The sequence below is a fragment of the Macaca mulatta genome, chromosome 4, assembly GCF_049350105.2.
Source record: "Macaca mulatta isolate MMU2019108-1 chromosome 4, T2T-MMU8v2.0, whole genome shotgun sequence".
NCBI classification, from domain to species: domain Eukaryota; kingdom Metazoa; phylum Chordata; class Mammalia; order Primates; family Cercopithecidae; genus Macaca; species Macaca mulatta.
Genome location: NC_133409.1, coordinates 94,562,217 through 94,577,360, shown reverse-complemented (window position 1 = coordinate 94,577,360; position 15,144 = coordinate 94,562,217). Strand labels below are relative to the sequence as shown.

At 35.5% G+C, this 15,144-nt stretch overlaps 1 long non-coding RNA gene across 1 annotated transcript in view; it reads left to right on the top strand.

Annotated features, from left to right (window-relative positions):
- Positions 1–10,890: 10,890 nt before the first annotated feature.
- Positions 10,891–15,144, top strand: part of LOC144340659 (uncharacterized) — a 108,249-nt gene continuing 103,995 nt past the window's right edge. Inside the window, exons 1-2 of the long non-coding RNA XR_013416905.1 lie at positions 10,891–10,949; positions 11,027–11,086. This is a non-coding gene — a long non-coding RNA (uncharacterized LOC144340659). The remainder of the gene's footprint in view (positions 10,950–11,026; positions 11,087–15,144) is intronic.

Here is a 15,144-nt window from a genome sequence, read left to right as displayed (position 1 = left end):
TTTTTCAGTGGCCAAGGCAGCAGGAGTCTTCCTGCTGTGGTGAGAGTATTCATTCTATTGCTAGAGCACAGTTTTGGGTCCAACTGAAAGTGTTAATGTTTACCAAGGTCCTTTTTTCTTTTCTATTCTAAAAGTTCAAAATTTTCCCCTCCAACTCTATGTATCTACCAAAAAACTTTGTTCAGTTTCTTAGCTTTCAGTTATCACTTTTGGAATCTGCAATTATTTTGAATGAAAAGTAGTTCCAAAAGTCATAGCCATAGTTCTCTCTCTAGATTTCTCTTTGTCATATATTATGAACCTACAAATATTTTCTTCTTTGGAAATTCCATAATACATTTTTTGTTCTTCCCTACGGGTCTAACTTGGTTCTTAAATTGATTTCTGGCATGATTATTTATCTCCCTTAATAATAACCTCTGCAACTTTTTTTTTGCTCGATATTTGCAGTTATTAAGCACTTTATGTTCCTTTTAGTCTGAATATGTCTCTATTTCATCCTTATTCTTGAAGAATTGTTTTCTTTGCTCTTCTGCATTTTATGAATATGTGTGTATGTAAGGGTTTCTTCTGTTTGTTGGGTTTCCCATTGATTGTGACTCCTGAATATATGGACTCATATATTTTATCCATTTTGGTGAAACTCTCAAAAAATGTCTATTTGAACATTACTTCTTCCCCATTTTCTCTAGTCTTTCCTTATCGAAATCCAATTAGATATATGTTAAACCATCTTACTTTATCTTTTGTTTCTCATCTCTTTTTCATAATTTCCTTCTTTTAGTTTCTACACTATTATCATCCTCGATTGCCTCCCTCTTCTGGAGCTCTCTCTTTAGCTGTGCTAATCAAAGTCAGTAGAATATCCCAGTGAAGAGTGACCTTTGTACGCAGATCACTGAGGTTTTCATTCTCATTCCATTATCCAGTACAAGCTTGTCAAACCTGCAGCCTGCAGGTGGCATGTGGATAGCTATGAATGCAGCCCAACACAAATTCATAAACTTTCTTAAAATAGCATGAATTTTTTTTGCAATTATTTTTAGATCATTAACTATTGTTAGTGTTAGTCTATTTCATGTGTGGCCCAAGACAATTCTTCTTTTTCCAATGTGGCCCAGGGAAGCCAAAACATTGGACACCCCCAACCTAGTACTTTTATAATTTAGGGAAGTTTCTTAATCTCTTGTTCCACTTTTTTATATGTCAAATAACAATAATAATACATATATGCATACTTCATGGGTTGATATAATCATTAATTTTTAAAATCAATGTAAAGTTCTCAGAAGTGTGTCTGGCACATAGTCAATCTTCCTTAAGTGTTAGCTATTGTAATGATAGACTAATTTGCTACTTACCATCTCCACTTACTTTTAAATTGCAAAGATTACACTTTATTTTTAAAATTTCTGACTTTAAAAATATTATCTGCATCATTTTTATAGCTGCTTTTTTTCTCGTGACTTTGATTCTGCTTTTTTTAGCCATATTAAACATATTTTGTATTCTCTATCCAGAAATTCTAATTTAATAAAGCCCCATCATAAAAACATGAGTAGTGTTAAAAAATTCTATAATGAAAAATGTGAGTTTGTGCTATTACAAAACAAATAGAATGATTGGATTGAGTCATTGTAACTAGCACACAATGTTTGTCTTGGGATCCAGTCACCAATATCTTTAAGTAGGAATTTACACTATTTTGGAAACATTTGGAGGGATTTTACTATACTGAAATCTTTATGAGTCTGATTTTATTGTTGTTGTTTTCTTCCTGAAAATTTTTGTTTATAATGTGGTTTTCTTGTGCACTTGTATTTTTTCTTCAGAGGCAATTTTCATTCATGTTTTTTCCTCCACTGTGGGTCTTAGAAAAAGGGTACATTCTCTCAGAGAGGATTTGTATTTGCTTTGGTCAATATCTAAATGTCCTACCCTGTGATAATTCTAAATTAAGTTTTGGCTTAAGTTTTTCCAGATCCTAAATCAGATGAATATCAGTTTATAATTATGAATTTTTAGAATATATATTTTAGTTGTCTGTCAGAGACTGAAAATGGTCCCCCAAAGATGTTCACTTCCTAAGCCCTGTAACATAAATGCAACCTTGTTGGGGAAAGGAATTTGCAAATGTGATTAGGGATTTTGAGTTGAGGAGATCCTCATGGATTATGGAGCTAGCCCTAAATGAAATATACGTATCATTTTAAAATGAAAATAGAGGGAGGTATAAAGTAGATAGTAGAAGAGAAGGCAATGTGACCACAGAGACAGAGATTGAAATGATGCAGTCACAAGCCAAGGAACACTAGAAGCAAACAGAAGCTGAAGGAAGCAAAGAATGGATTCTTCCTTAAAGCCTCGGAAGGTAACACAGTCCTGTTGACCCCTTGATTTTTGGCACAGTGATGCTAATTTCAGATTTTTAGCATCCATAAGTATGAGCAAATAATTTGTTGTTTTAAACTGCCTAGTTTGTGATAATTTTTACAGCCACCATAAGAAACTAAAATACCCTGTTTTCAAAGCCAAAGCGAAGATAAATTATTGTGTCATTTTTCTTGATGGAATAATAAGAAATAATACATATTTGTTGACTAAATTCACATTCATCACTCCATTTGTAAAACACAGTCCTTTCAATTAAGAGAGGATGGTATATCTTCTGAACCTTCATTTAAAATTTCCTTCCATGGGACATTCCAGCAACTTGACTGATTTACCTCACAACTGCTCCTTAGTAGTTTGGTAGCATTACAGATTTCTAAAAATATATCTCCAAAATGCCATTTTATGATAGGATCATCCTAATGTTGATATTAAACAGATCACAACACCCTATTGCAATAAATCACTAGGCTTTAAAAACTGGTTGAAAATTTGTATTATTTGTATATCTAGACATTGCTTTTATCCTGTAAAAGCTTAGCTCCAAGCAACATCCAATTATTTGACTAGAGAAAAGTTTCAACAGCTATGCCAGTAGTAGGCTCTGCTGCCTTTGATTTGAAAAGGATCTTCTCAGAATCATTGAAAAAGAAAAGTTTATTTCTACTTCATACATTAGTCTTCTAAAGGCCTTTGATCTCCTTAAAGGTGCTCATGGTCTAAATAACTACCACGTTCTTCTAGAAATAAGTAAAATCTGGATTTAAAATAATTGACACCTAAGGGAAATCTTATTAAATGTAGTCATCTTTATCCACCATATAAAAGGTTTCTTTAGATCAAATATTAAAGGTGAATAAATCCTTTATTCTTCTTTAAAATTGGTTCTTTAAATATGAGTAAGGATATCCATTCACTATTAAATTGGAAAGCACCATAAAAACAAAGATAACTTAAGGGGAAGCAGTCTGTCAAACTTTGCCACATTTAAATTATACTCACCCTGAACTTAATTCAAAGTAGGAAAAAAAAAAACCAAAAAAACCAGATGGTGCATACAAAGCAGCAACATATGATGACAAATTTAACTAACAAGCATTTGCATCTTTTAACATAGCACCATTTTTCACTTAAGCATAGATAGAAGAGTGAGTTCTTTGTAAACCAGTAATTCTTATTTTGAGTTTAGGGATTCCTATGAGAGTTTATTTTATAGGGAATTTCTCACTACTTAAAAAAAAATCATTTTCTCACAATTGCATTTACTTTCATCATAGTTTCATATCTTATTATACTGTAAGTTTGAGAAGGAAACACATCTTGAATATAAGGAATTTTACTCCTGGGATCTCATTTCAGTTACTAAAAGCCATCTGGTTAAAGAATTACTATGTTCCATGGTTTAGAAGTGCAATAGATTATGCTTTGGAGTGACACCGAAGGGAAACATACATGCTTTGAGGAATCAGAATTAAAATAGCAAACACATAATAATGAAGTTGAAAAAGTGGACCTATGAAAGAAATGTGGAGAAAATCATTTCTGTGGCTCTTGAAAGGAGGAGCAGTACACATTTAGATTTAGCATTGTGACTGCTGAGTATGGGGAAGATTTTTTTTATTACAAACACACAAAACTTTGTATTTATTTTGTTGATCTTCAATAAAATATTTTTATTTTCTGATTTACACTGCATGTATTCTATAATTGTGAGTGGTCAATATAAAGACGGATAAGATATTATTTTATGGGCTTGGCATTCCTCCAAAACATGGCCATAAATTTCATATTATATATACATATATACGTGTGTGTGTGTGTGTCTTTGCTTTGCATGACAGACCACATGGATTCCATATTATTCCTTTACTCAGTCAGTATGGCATTGCTGTACACCAAGCCAAACCATGTAACCCATTTTTTTCCCCCAGAAATCTGATCCTTTAGGGTCTGCATGTTAATGATTGTAACATCTTGAATGACCCCAAATGAAGTTGTGGCAGACTTGACTTATAATGAAGAGACTTATTTAACTGACAGTGCCTAAAAATAAAATTCAGCCTTTTAGGCTAAACTTCTTTGACCATGTTGGTTTTAGACAAATTTTTAAATAAAAGAAATTTTTTTATTAGTATCTTTCTATGAGTGAGGACACAGGTTTTCGTATTCATAGTGATTGCCTGAAAGAAAAAAAGGACCCTTGAATAAAGGTTGAAAAGAGAGTGGATTTTTTTTTTCTTTTTTCTTTTTTTTTTTTTTTGAGTAGTGTGAGATTGAGGCGAAATGACTCAGTGGTACACTTCAAGAATATGGAGCATCATTATGTGTAATTGCCTAGTTGTTTCTTTTTTCAAATGAATTACCTGAAATAAAAGAAAAGTCAGAAGATTTGAATACATTTCTGAAAGTCACATTGAAGAAGTGATAGACTAGATTTTTAAAAGCTTATTCTCAAAAATTTAATGGCATGAGGAAGAACCTGACTTTTTGACATCCATATGTATCTTATTGTCTCAGGACTTCTTTAGTATTGTCTGCAAAATGAAATGGTATGCTTTCATTGCAAATGACTGCTTGCCTTTCTCTGAAAAGCTTGTATTTCTTTGGAAACTAAACATTTAGAATAAAGATTATTTGCTGTAACGTAAACCATGTTTTGATCACTGGAATTTGCAGCAGTTGTTTCAGGGTATCATGGGATTCTTTTTGTTGTTTCCAAATTTTCTCCTTAAATTATACACATTTGCTGACCCTATGCCAAATCCCTGGTAGTGAAACATTATTTAGGAGATCAAACACAGATCATATGAATGAAACATCTGTTGTAGTTACTGTTTTTCAGAAGTTCAGGTTGCCCAAGAGGTCCACTAGGCAATATTTTCCAGTTTTCATTTCTATACAACTGGGGGATCTTGGTGGCAGCAAAGGATAAAAGGCCTTTAATTTAACGTTTGAGATGTGTGTGTCCTGAAGTTATTTGTACTGAAAATGTCTTGTAAGAAAAAAGAAATTCCATGGTGACTCTTTTAGGTTTTTTTTCTGCTCTGCAAAGCTGTCTAGTGCTATAAAACTCATCATTGAAAGTGGACAAACAAAAGCCAAAGAAGGAGGGATGGAAAGCAACTCTTGCTTCAATTGTTTCTTGATTTTCTAGTCCCATCTCCATGTATTGCTTAATCTCCAACATTTTACCAGCGTGATCCTCAAATCAGATCCCATTTTTAGGGAGGAGATGGTTCTTTCCAGGACTACATTCCTCTCTACTCTGATTTCCTTAACACCCTGCCTCCTAGTCAGCTGTTGGGTCTACAGTTCTCTTTCAAAATAGATCAAAAAGAGAAAAGCAATTTGTATTTTAATGACAAGGCTTGGTTATGTGTTGGGCAGAGACAGTATATAGCATTGGGAGGTAATTACTCAGGTTGAAAGGTGCTTCATCTGTTCAGATTACAGCTTCCAGCAGGGTGATGTTCTCAGTAAAACTGGTGATGGCAAAACCATCTGAGAGGTTATGCAAGGAAATTTCAATGAAGAAACATTTTCCATGTTCTTCAATTACAAAATTCAAAATTAATTTAAATTTTAATACTTCCATTAAAACAATCCAAATGAAATATTTAAAATGTTGTATAAAATTTCCTGTAAGGGATGCAACAAAGAATTGTCAAAAAAAAAAAAAAAAAAAAAAAAGCTGGATGTGATGCCAGGGGATGGGGGCAGGGTAGGTGGCTCAGTAAACCATAGCTCTGCAATTTAGTAGTTCTGTGCCTCTGGACATATCCTTTATGTTTTATTCTAGCTTGTACCACATGAGACGCTATACAATATAGGAAAAATAAGAATTCCCCTGCTCCCCCATACAATTCCCATGGTCTTTTATGCTGGATTTGTTCTATCAGAAAGATGAGATAATCAGATCTAAGTATTAAAAAAATGATTTTCTCACTTTTACTTTAGAAGATGTTCAACTTGGTATAAACATTAAAGAATAATTGAGCTGATTAACTCTTTGTCATAGAATTGTCATCATCATCATCATACTGCCAATGACAACCACTTTCAAAATATTATACTACCTCAAATTAAGAGCCATCTATGAAAAAACCCACAGCCAGCATCATGCTGAATTGGCAAAAACTATAAGCACTCCCCTTGAGAACAGGAGCAAGAAAAAGATGCCTACTCTCGCTACTCATATCCAACATAGTACTGGAAGTACTAGCCAGAGCAATCAGATAAGAAAAAGAAATAAAAAGTATCCAAATAGGAAAAGAAGAAATCAAACTATTTGTCTTTGCTGATGATATATTTCTATATCTACAAAAGCCTAAAGACCTCACCAAAAGGCTCCTGAAACTGATAAACAACTTTGGCAGTTCCTGGTTACAAAATCAATGTATAAAAATTAGTAGCATTTCTACACATTGATAACATTCAAAGTGAGAGGCAAATAAAGAACACAATTCCATTTATAATAGACACACACACACACACACACACAGACACACAAAATACCTAGCAATACATCCAACCAAGGAGGTGAAAGATCTCTACAAGGAAAACCACAAAACACTGAGGAAAGAAATCATAGATGACACAAGTAAACGGAAAAACATTCCATGCTCATGGATTGCAAGAATCACTGTTGTTAACATGTTGATACTGCCCAAAGCAATCTACAGATTCAGCCCTATTTCTATCAAACTACCAATGTCACTTTTCACATAATCAGATAAATCTATTCAAAACTCATATGGAACAACAGCAACAAAAAGGCCAAATAGCCAAAGCAATCTTATGTAAAAAGAACAAAGCCAGAAGCATCACATTACCTGACTTCAAACTATACTTTAAGGTTACAGTACCCAAAACAGCATGGTATGGGTACAAAAATAGACACATAGATCAGAATACAATAAAGAACAGAATAGAGAACCTAGAAATGAAGATGCACACCTACAGCCATTTAATCTTTGATAAATTCAACAAACATAAATAATGGGGAAAAGATTTGCTATTCAATAAGTGGTACTGGAATACCTGGCTAGCCATACGCAGAAGCATGCAATTGGACCTCTACCTTTCACCATATACAAATATTAACTCAAGATGGATTAAAGATTTAAATGTAAGACCTCAAACTATAAGAATCCTAGAAGAAAACATAGGAAACACCATTCTAAACATGGGCCTTAGGTAGAATTTATGACTGAGTCCTCAAAAGAAATTGCAACAAAAACAAAAAATGAAAAGGGGGACCTAATTAAACTAAAGAGTTCTGCACAGCAAAACAAGCTATCGGCAGAGTAAACAGATAACATACAGAATGGGGGAAAATATTTACAAACTGTGCATCCAATCAAGGTCTAATATTCAGGATATTAAACCATTGAACAAGCAAAAAACAAGTATCTCCATTAAAATTGGCAAAACACACGGACACTTCTCAAAAGAAGACATACAAGCAGCCAAAAAACATGAAAAAATGGTTATCATTGCTAATTATTAGAGAAATGAAAGTTAAAACCACAACAAGATACAATCTCATACCAATCAGAATGGCTATTATTAAAAAGTGAAAAAAAAATAAAACAAGAAATTTTGGTGATGATTCAGAGAAAGCAGAAGGCTTATCCATTTTTGGTGGGAATGTAAATTAGTTCAGCTACTGCGGAAAGCAGTTTGGATATTTCTCAAAGAAACTTTAAACAGAGCTGCCATTCAACCCAGCAAACCCATTGCTGGGTATATACCCAAAGGAAAACAAATTATTCTAGCAAATAGACACATGAACTCATGTTCATCGACACACAATTCACAATAGCAAAGAGATGTAATTAATTTAAGTGCCCATCAATGGTGGAATGGATAAAAAATATGTGTATATACACTGTGAAATACTACATAGCCATAAAACAGAAAGAAATCATGTCTTTTGCAGCGACACGGATGCATCCTGAGGCCCTAATCCTAAACAAATTAACTCAGGAACAGAAAACCAAATACCACATGTTCTTACTTATAGGTAGGAGCTAAATATTAGGTACCCTGGACATAACGATGACACCAATAGACACTGGAGACTACTAGAGCAGAGGGGAAGCCAGGTCGAGGGTTGAAAAACTAACAGGTGAGTACTAATATGGTTTTGCTGTGTCCCCACCCAAATCTCATCTTGAACTGTAACTACCACAATTACCATGTGTTGTGGGAGGAACCCTGTGAGAGGTGATTGAATCATGGGAGTGGGTCTTTCCCATGCTGTTCTTATGATAGTGAATAAGCCTCATGAGATCCGGTGCTTTTAAAAAAGGGAGTTTCCCTGCACAAGCTCTCTCTTCTCTTGTATGCTGCCCTGTGAGGCATGCCTTTCACCCCCTGCCATGATTGTAAGGCCTCCCCAGCCACATGGAACTGTAACTCCATTAAACCTCTTTCTTTTGTAATTTGTCCAGTCTCAGTATGTCTTTATCAGCAGTGTGAAGATGGACTAATAAAGTAAATTGGTACCAGGAGAGTGTGGTTCTGCTGTAAAAACCTGGAAATGTGGAAGCTACTTTGGAACTGGGTAACAGGCAGGGATTGGAACAGTTTGGAGGGCTCAGAAGAAGAGAGGAAATTGTGGGAGAGTTTAGAACTTCCTAGATACTTGTTGAGTTTGGAACTTCCTGGAGACTTGGCTTTGACCAAAATTCTGATAACAATATGGACAATAAAGTCCAGGCTGAGGTGGTCTCAGTTGGAAACAAGGAGCTTCTTGGGAACTGAAGCAAAGGTGACTCTTGTTATGTTTTAGCAAAGAGACTGGTGGCATTTTGCTCTGCCCTAGAGATTTGTGGAACTTTGAACTTGAGAGAGATGATTTAGGATATGTGGTGAAAGAAATTGCTAAGCAGCAAAGTATTCAAGATATGACTTGAGTGCTGTTAAAGGTATTCAGTTTTATAAGGAAAGCAGAGAATTAAAGTTTGGAAAATTTGCAGCCTGACAATGTGATAGAAAAGAAAATCTCCGCCGGGCGCGGTGGCTCAAGCCTGTAATCCCAGCACTTTGGGAGGCCGAGACGGGCGGATCACGAGGTCAGGAGATCGAGACCATCCTGGCTAACACGGTGAAACCCCGTCTCTATTAAGAAATACAAAAAACTAGCCGGGCGAGGTGGCGGGCGCCTGTAGTCCCAGCTACTTGGGAGGCTGAGGTCGGAGAATGGCGTGAACCCGGGAGGCGGAGCCTGCAGTGAGCTGAGATCCGGCCACTGCACTCCAGCCTGGGTGACAGAGCGAGACTCCGTCTCAAAAAAAAAAAAAAAAAAAAAAAAAAAGAAAAGAAAATCTCATTTTCTGAGAAGAAATTTAAGCCAGCTGCAGAAATTTGCATAAGAACCGAGGAGCCCCATGTTAATCCGCAAGACAAGGGGAGAAACTTCTCCAGGGCATGTCAGAGGTCTTCACAGCATCCCCTCCCATCACAAGCCTAAAGGCCCAGAAGGAAAAAATGGTTTTGTGGGCTGGGCCCAGGGTCCCCACGCTGTGTGCAGCCTAGGGACTTGGTGCCCTGTGTCCTAGCTGCTCCAGTCGTGGCTGAAAGGGTCCAACAAAGAGCTTGGGCCACGGCTTCAGAGGGTGCATGCTTCAAGCCTTGGCAGCTTCCAAATGGTACTGAGCTTGCAAGTGCATAGAAATCAAGAATTGAGGTTTGGGAACCTCTGTCTAGATTTCAGAGGATGTATGAAAATGCCTGGATGCTCAAGCAGAAGTTTGCTGCAGGAGCAGCGTCCTCATGGAGAACCTCTGCTAGGGCAGTGCAGAAGGGAAATGTGGGGTTGGAGCCCCTACACAGATTCCCTTCTGGGGCATCATCTAGTGGAACTGTGAGAAGAGGGCCATTGTCCTCCAGACCCCATAATGGTAAATCCACTGACAGCCTGCACTGGGAGCCTGGAAAAGCTCTCGACTCCCAATCCCAGTCCATGAAAGCAGCTGGGAGGGAAGCTGTACCCTGCAAAGCCACAGGGGCGGAGCTGCCCAAGACCATGGGAACCCACTTCTGGCATCAGCATGACCTGGATGTGAGACATGAAGTCTAAGGAGATTATTTAGGAGCTTTGAGATTTGACTGCCCTGCTAGATTTTGGACTTGAATGGGGCCTGTAGCCCCTTTGTTCTGGCCAATTTCTCCCATTTGGAATATCTGTATTTACCCAATATCTATACCACCATTGTATCTAGGAAGTAACTAACTTGCTTTTGATTTTACAAGCTCATAGGCAGAAGGGACTTGCCTTGTCTTGGATGAGACTTTGGACTGTGCACTTTTGAGTTAATGCTGAAATGAGTTAAGACTTTGGGGGACTGTTGGGAAGGTATGGTTGGTTTTGAAATGTGAGCACATGAGATGTGGGAGGTCCGGGGGCAGAATGATATGGTTTGACTGTGTTCCCAACCAAATCTCATCTCGAATTGTAACTCCTACAATTCCCACATGTCATGGGAGGAACTTGGTGGGAGGTGATTGAATCATGGAGGCAGATCTTTTCTGTGCTGTTCTCTTGATACGGAGTAAGTCTTACAAAATCCGATAGTTTTAAAATGGGGAGTTTCCCTGAACAAACTCTATCTTCTTTTGTCTGCCACAGTGTGAGATGTGCCTTTCACCTTCTGCCATGATTGTGAGGCCTCCCCAGAAACGTGGAACTGTAAGTTTATTTAACCTCTTTCTTTTGTGAATTGCCCAGTCTTGGGTATATCTTTATCAGCAGCATGAAAATGGACCAGTACAGGCACTATGTTCAGTACCCGGGTGATGGGATCCTCTGTACCCCAAACCTCAGCATCGTGCAGTATACCCATGTAACTCACCTGCACATGTACTCCCTGCATCTAAAATACAACTTGAAAAAGAAACAAAACATAAAGAAAAAGATCAGGCTCAATGGCAGATCAGATGTGCATGTCCCATTGTCCTTAGGAATTCTGGAGTGGAATAAACCTATGAACAAGCAAGGACTTCCATGGTGTTAAATAAATTATTTCCCAATTTACTAAAAAACAAATAAACAAACAAAAAGCAAACTATTACACAACCTTAAGGGATAGAAAAATATTGTACTAGCCCAAGGATCTATAAAAGAGTAGTAACTAATGTTACATAAAATCACAGTATGATTTTAATATTAGGAGACATATAGTATGTAATTTTAAAACTCTTATTTGAAAATAATTTTAGGTTTACAGAGAAGTTAAAAAATTAATTCAGAAATTTTATATATATTTCACCCAGTCTTCCAATATCTTGCATAATCTTAGTATAATCATTGAAACTAAGAAATTAACTTCAGTTAATTGTACAATACTCTTAATTAAACAATGAACTTTATTTGTATTTCACCAGTTTTCTACTAGTACACTTTGTCTGTTTCAGGATCCAATCCAGGATACTACATTGCGTTTAGTTTCAGGTCTTCCTAGTCTTTAGTCTTTCCTTGTCTTTCATGAACACGATGATTTTGAATAGTGCTGGTTAGCTATTTTACAAAATGTCTTATAGTTTAGTTTTCTCTGATCTTTTCTCATGATTTGATTAAAGGTATGCATTTTTGGCAAGAATGCCACAGAAATAATGTGACTTTCTCACTGTGTAATATCAAGTAGTACATGATGTTAATACATCTTATGTCTTATTTAACCTCAATCATCTGGTTAAAGTAGCCTGCTGTGCTTCTCAACTCTAAAGTTAGTATTTTCCCCTTATGAGTTACTAAATATCTGGTGGAAGATCATTTGAGTCTGAAAAATATTTTCTTCTTCTCTAACTTTTGCCCATTAAGCATTCATCTACAGATATTGTTTGAAACAGTTATTACTGTGGTTTTTAAATGTGATTGTTCATTTCTCTCATTGTTTCTACATTTATTAATTGGAAATATTCTATAAGGAAGAGAGTCCATTTCTCCCACCTTTACTCATTTGTGCAAATGTTTATTTATATAAGTATGGAATGATGGGTATTCATTTTATTATATAGGCTATAATCAAATACTATCTTTATGAATTTTGTTTCTCAAAATTTTCAAGCTTTGATTAACAGGAGCTCTTTGTCTTTCTGTTTTTGTTATTAGAGTATTATTGACCTCATAAGTGGAGTTGGGATATATTTCTTCTTCTTCAACTTTGCAGCAGAGTTTGAATAAAATTGGTAGTATTTCTTCCTCAAATATTTGGTAGAAATCACCTATGATGGCATTTGGGACTAGAGTTTTCTTTGGTAAAGTATTTTTAAGTATTAATTTAAAATATTTTATAGATATAATCAGTTTTGTTTTTATTGCTTTTCTCTGTTTTTCTGTTTTTTATTTTATTGATATCTTCTATTAATGTTATTTCATTTCTTCTGCTTGCATTGGGTTTAATTTTGTTTTTCCACTCTACTTTCTGAAGCTAAAAGCTAAGATGACTAATGTTTTACTTTTCTTATTTTTCAAAATAGCATTTATTGCTGTAAATTTTCCTACAAAAGTGATTTCAGCTATATCTCACATGTTTTGGTAGGATGGATTGTCATTTCATTTAGTGCAGAATATATTTTAATTTTCCTTGAGGCTTTTTTTTTTGTTTTTTACTTATGAGATTATTTTTTGATAGATATTGTTTAATTTCCAAATATTGGGGATTTTCCAGATATCTGTTGATTCATACTTTAATTCCTTTATCAAATTAGAACATACTTTGTATTATGTCTAGTCTTTTATAATTTAAGGTTTTATTTATGGCCTAGAATATAGCCACATTTGTGAATGTTTCATGCATACTTGAAAAAAAATGAGTATTGTGTTATTTATTGCCAGTAAGGTCAAGTTCATTGCAACTGTTCATTAGGTCTTCCATAACCTTACTGATTTACTTGTTCTATCATTCTCAGGAGACAGGTTTTGAAATCTACAAATCTAATTGTGGATTTGCCCAGTTCCATTTTTAGTTATATTACCTTTTGATTAATATGTTATAAAGCTCTGGTATTAGGTAACTGTAACATTTAAGAAGATATTAATTCAATATAGGCTGACACACATGGGTTTCTCCAAAGATGGTTAGATATAAGAAATATTTTTAAAGTTTTACTATAGAATTATTTGATCACATTCTGAAAAATTGCAGGTCTGTATCTTGCACCTCACATTAAATCAGAGAAAAGTTTGTGGACAAAACAAATTAAAAGTCCTTCAAAGGAAATCCCTTTTAATATCACCTTGTATTGCCAAACACTTAAGGCATTTATTATCTAACAGATGATGTCAATTTTCAGTAAAACTCAAAAAGTTTGTTATTTAATGTTTGGTTTCAAAAATTATATATTTCTTTTATTTTTAAGAGTGTTTCTCTATTAACATTGATTTTCTTTATAGTTGGTACCTGAGGAGTGTGCTAGGCAGAATTTTAGGATGGTCTTTAACATTCCACCTTCTAGTGTACATACCCTGTATAATCCCTAACCCATGAGTGTGGGCGGGACATATGAGAATGATAGAATAGCATTTCCATGGTTAGTTCACACTACATGGTGAAGAGAAAGGGACTTTTCATATGTAAAGACGTAATTAAGGCCTCTAATCAGTTGATTTTAAGTTAATAAAAGAGAGATTATTCAGGTGGGCCTGACTTAATAAGGTGAGCCCTTCAAAAGAGGATCTAGAGGTTAGAAAAAGAATGATTCAGAGACATTAAAGCAGCAGATATGTTATTCTGTTGACTTTGAAAAGGAACTTTAAATATTTGAACTTCCATGCATTCCATGGTATTATACAGAGATGGAATCCAAAGCCTTAGGGAGAACACAAGTTGGATTGGATTTAGCATGAACAATTCCCTAACTATATTTTGTGAACGGGCTCAGAATATATTTATTTTACCAATACACTGAGAGAGTTTTGCAGGTCAGCATCTTGTAAAATAGTTTAGTGGTTGTAATTGTAAAATAGTTTAGTGGCCAGTAAGTGTTGCTGCAGTTGAAAAGTTTCCCATATTTCAATTTTTATATTAAGTCCCTAAATGCCAAATTCAAGGAGTAACATCTGCCCCAAAATGGTAAAGTGAAGATGCTTTTCACAATATTTACAAGCATGATAATCAGAAAGCCTGACTAGCAGGGATATTTAGTAGGGGAAAATTGATCATGGAGACCCTAGAACTCCTTTTTACGTAACCAAAAAATTCTAGATTTGGAGATGAATTAATATGATGGTCATTGCCACTTCCTTACTACCCAGGTCTGAGTGAGTTTACAGTTCCCAAGCTAGGTTGGGACAGCAGAAGTTGGTTTTCATTCAAGAGTTGGCAAGAATGACAACAAATTTGTCTATGGTTACTTAAAAAAAAATAATAATGTAATCCCAGCAATTTGGGAGGCTGAGTGAATCACGAGGTCAAGAGTTCAAGACCAGCCTGGCCAAGATGATAAAACCCCGTGTCTACTAAAAATACAAAAAATTAGCCAGGCACGATGACAGGTGCCTATAATCCCAGTTACTCAGGAAACTGAGGCAGGAGAATCACTTGAACTCAGAGGGCAGAGGATGCAGTGAGCTGAGATCGTGCCACTGTACTCCAGCCTGGGTGACAGAGTGAGACACCGTCTCAAAAAAAAAAAAAAAATTAATGATATGTTCTATTCAACCCCATATTTAAACATTATTATTTTAACATTTCATGAGGCAGAATGGAGCGCTAATATTGTACTTCTACTCAAAGATAATGAGGC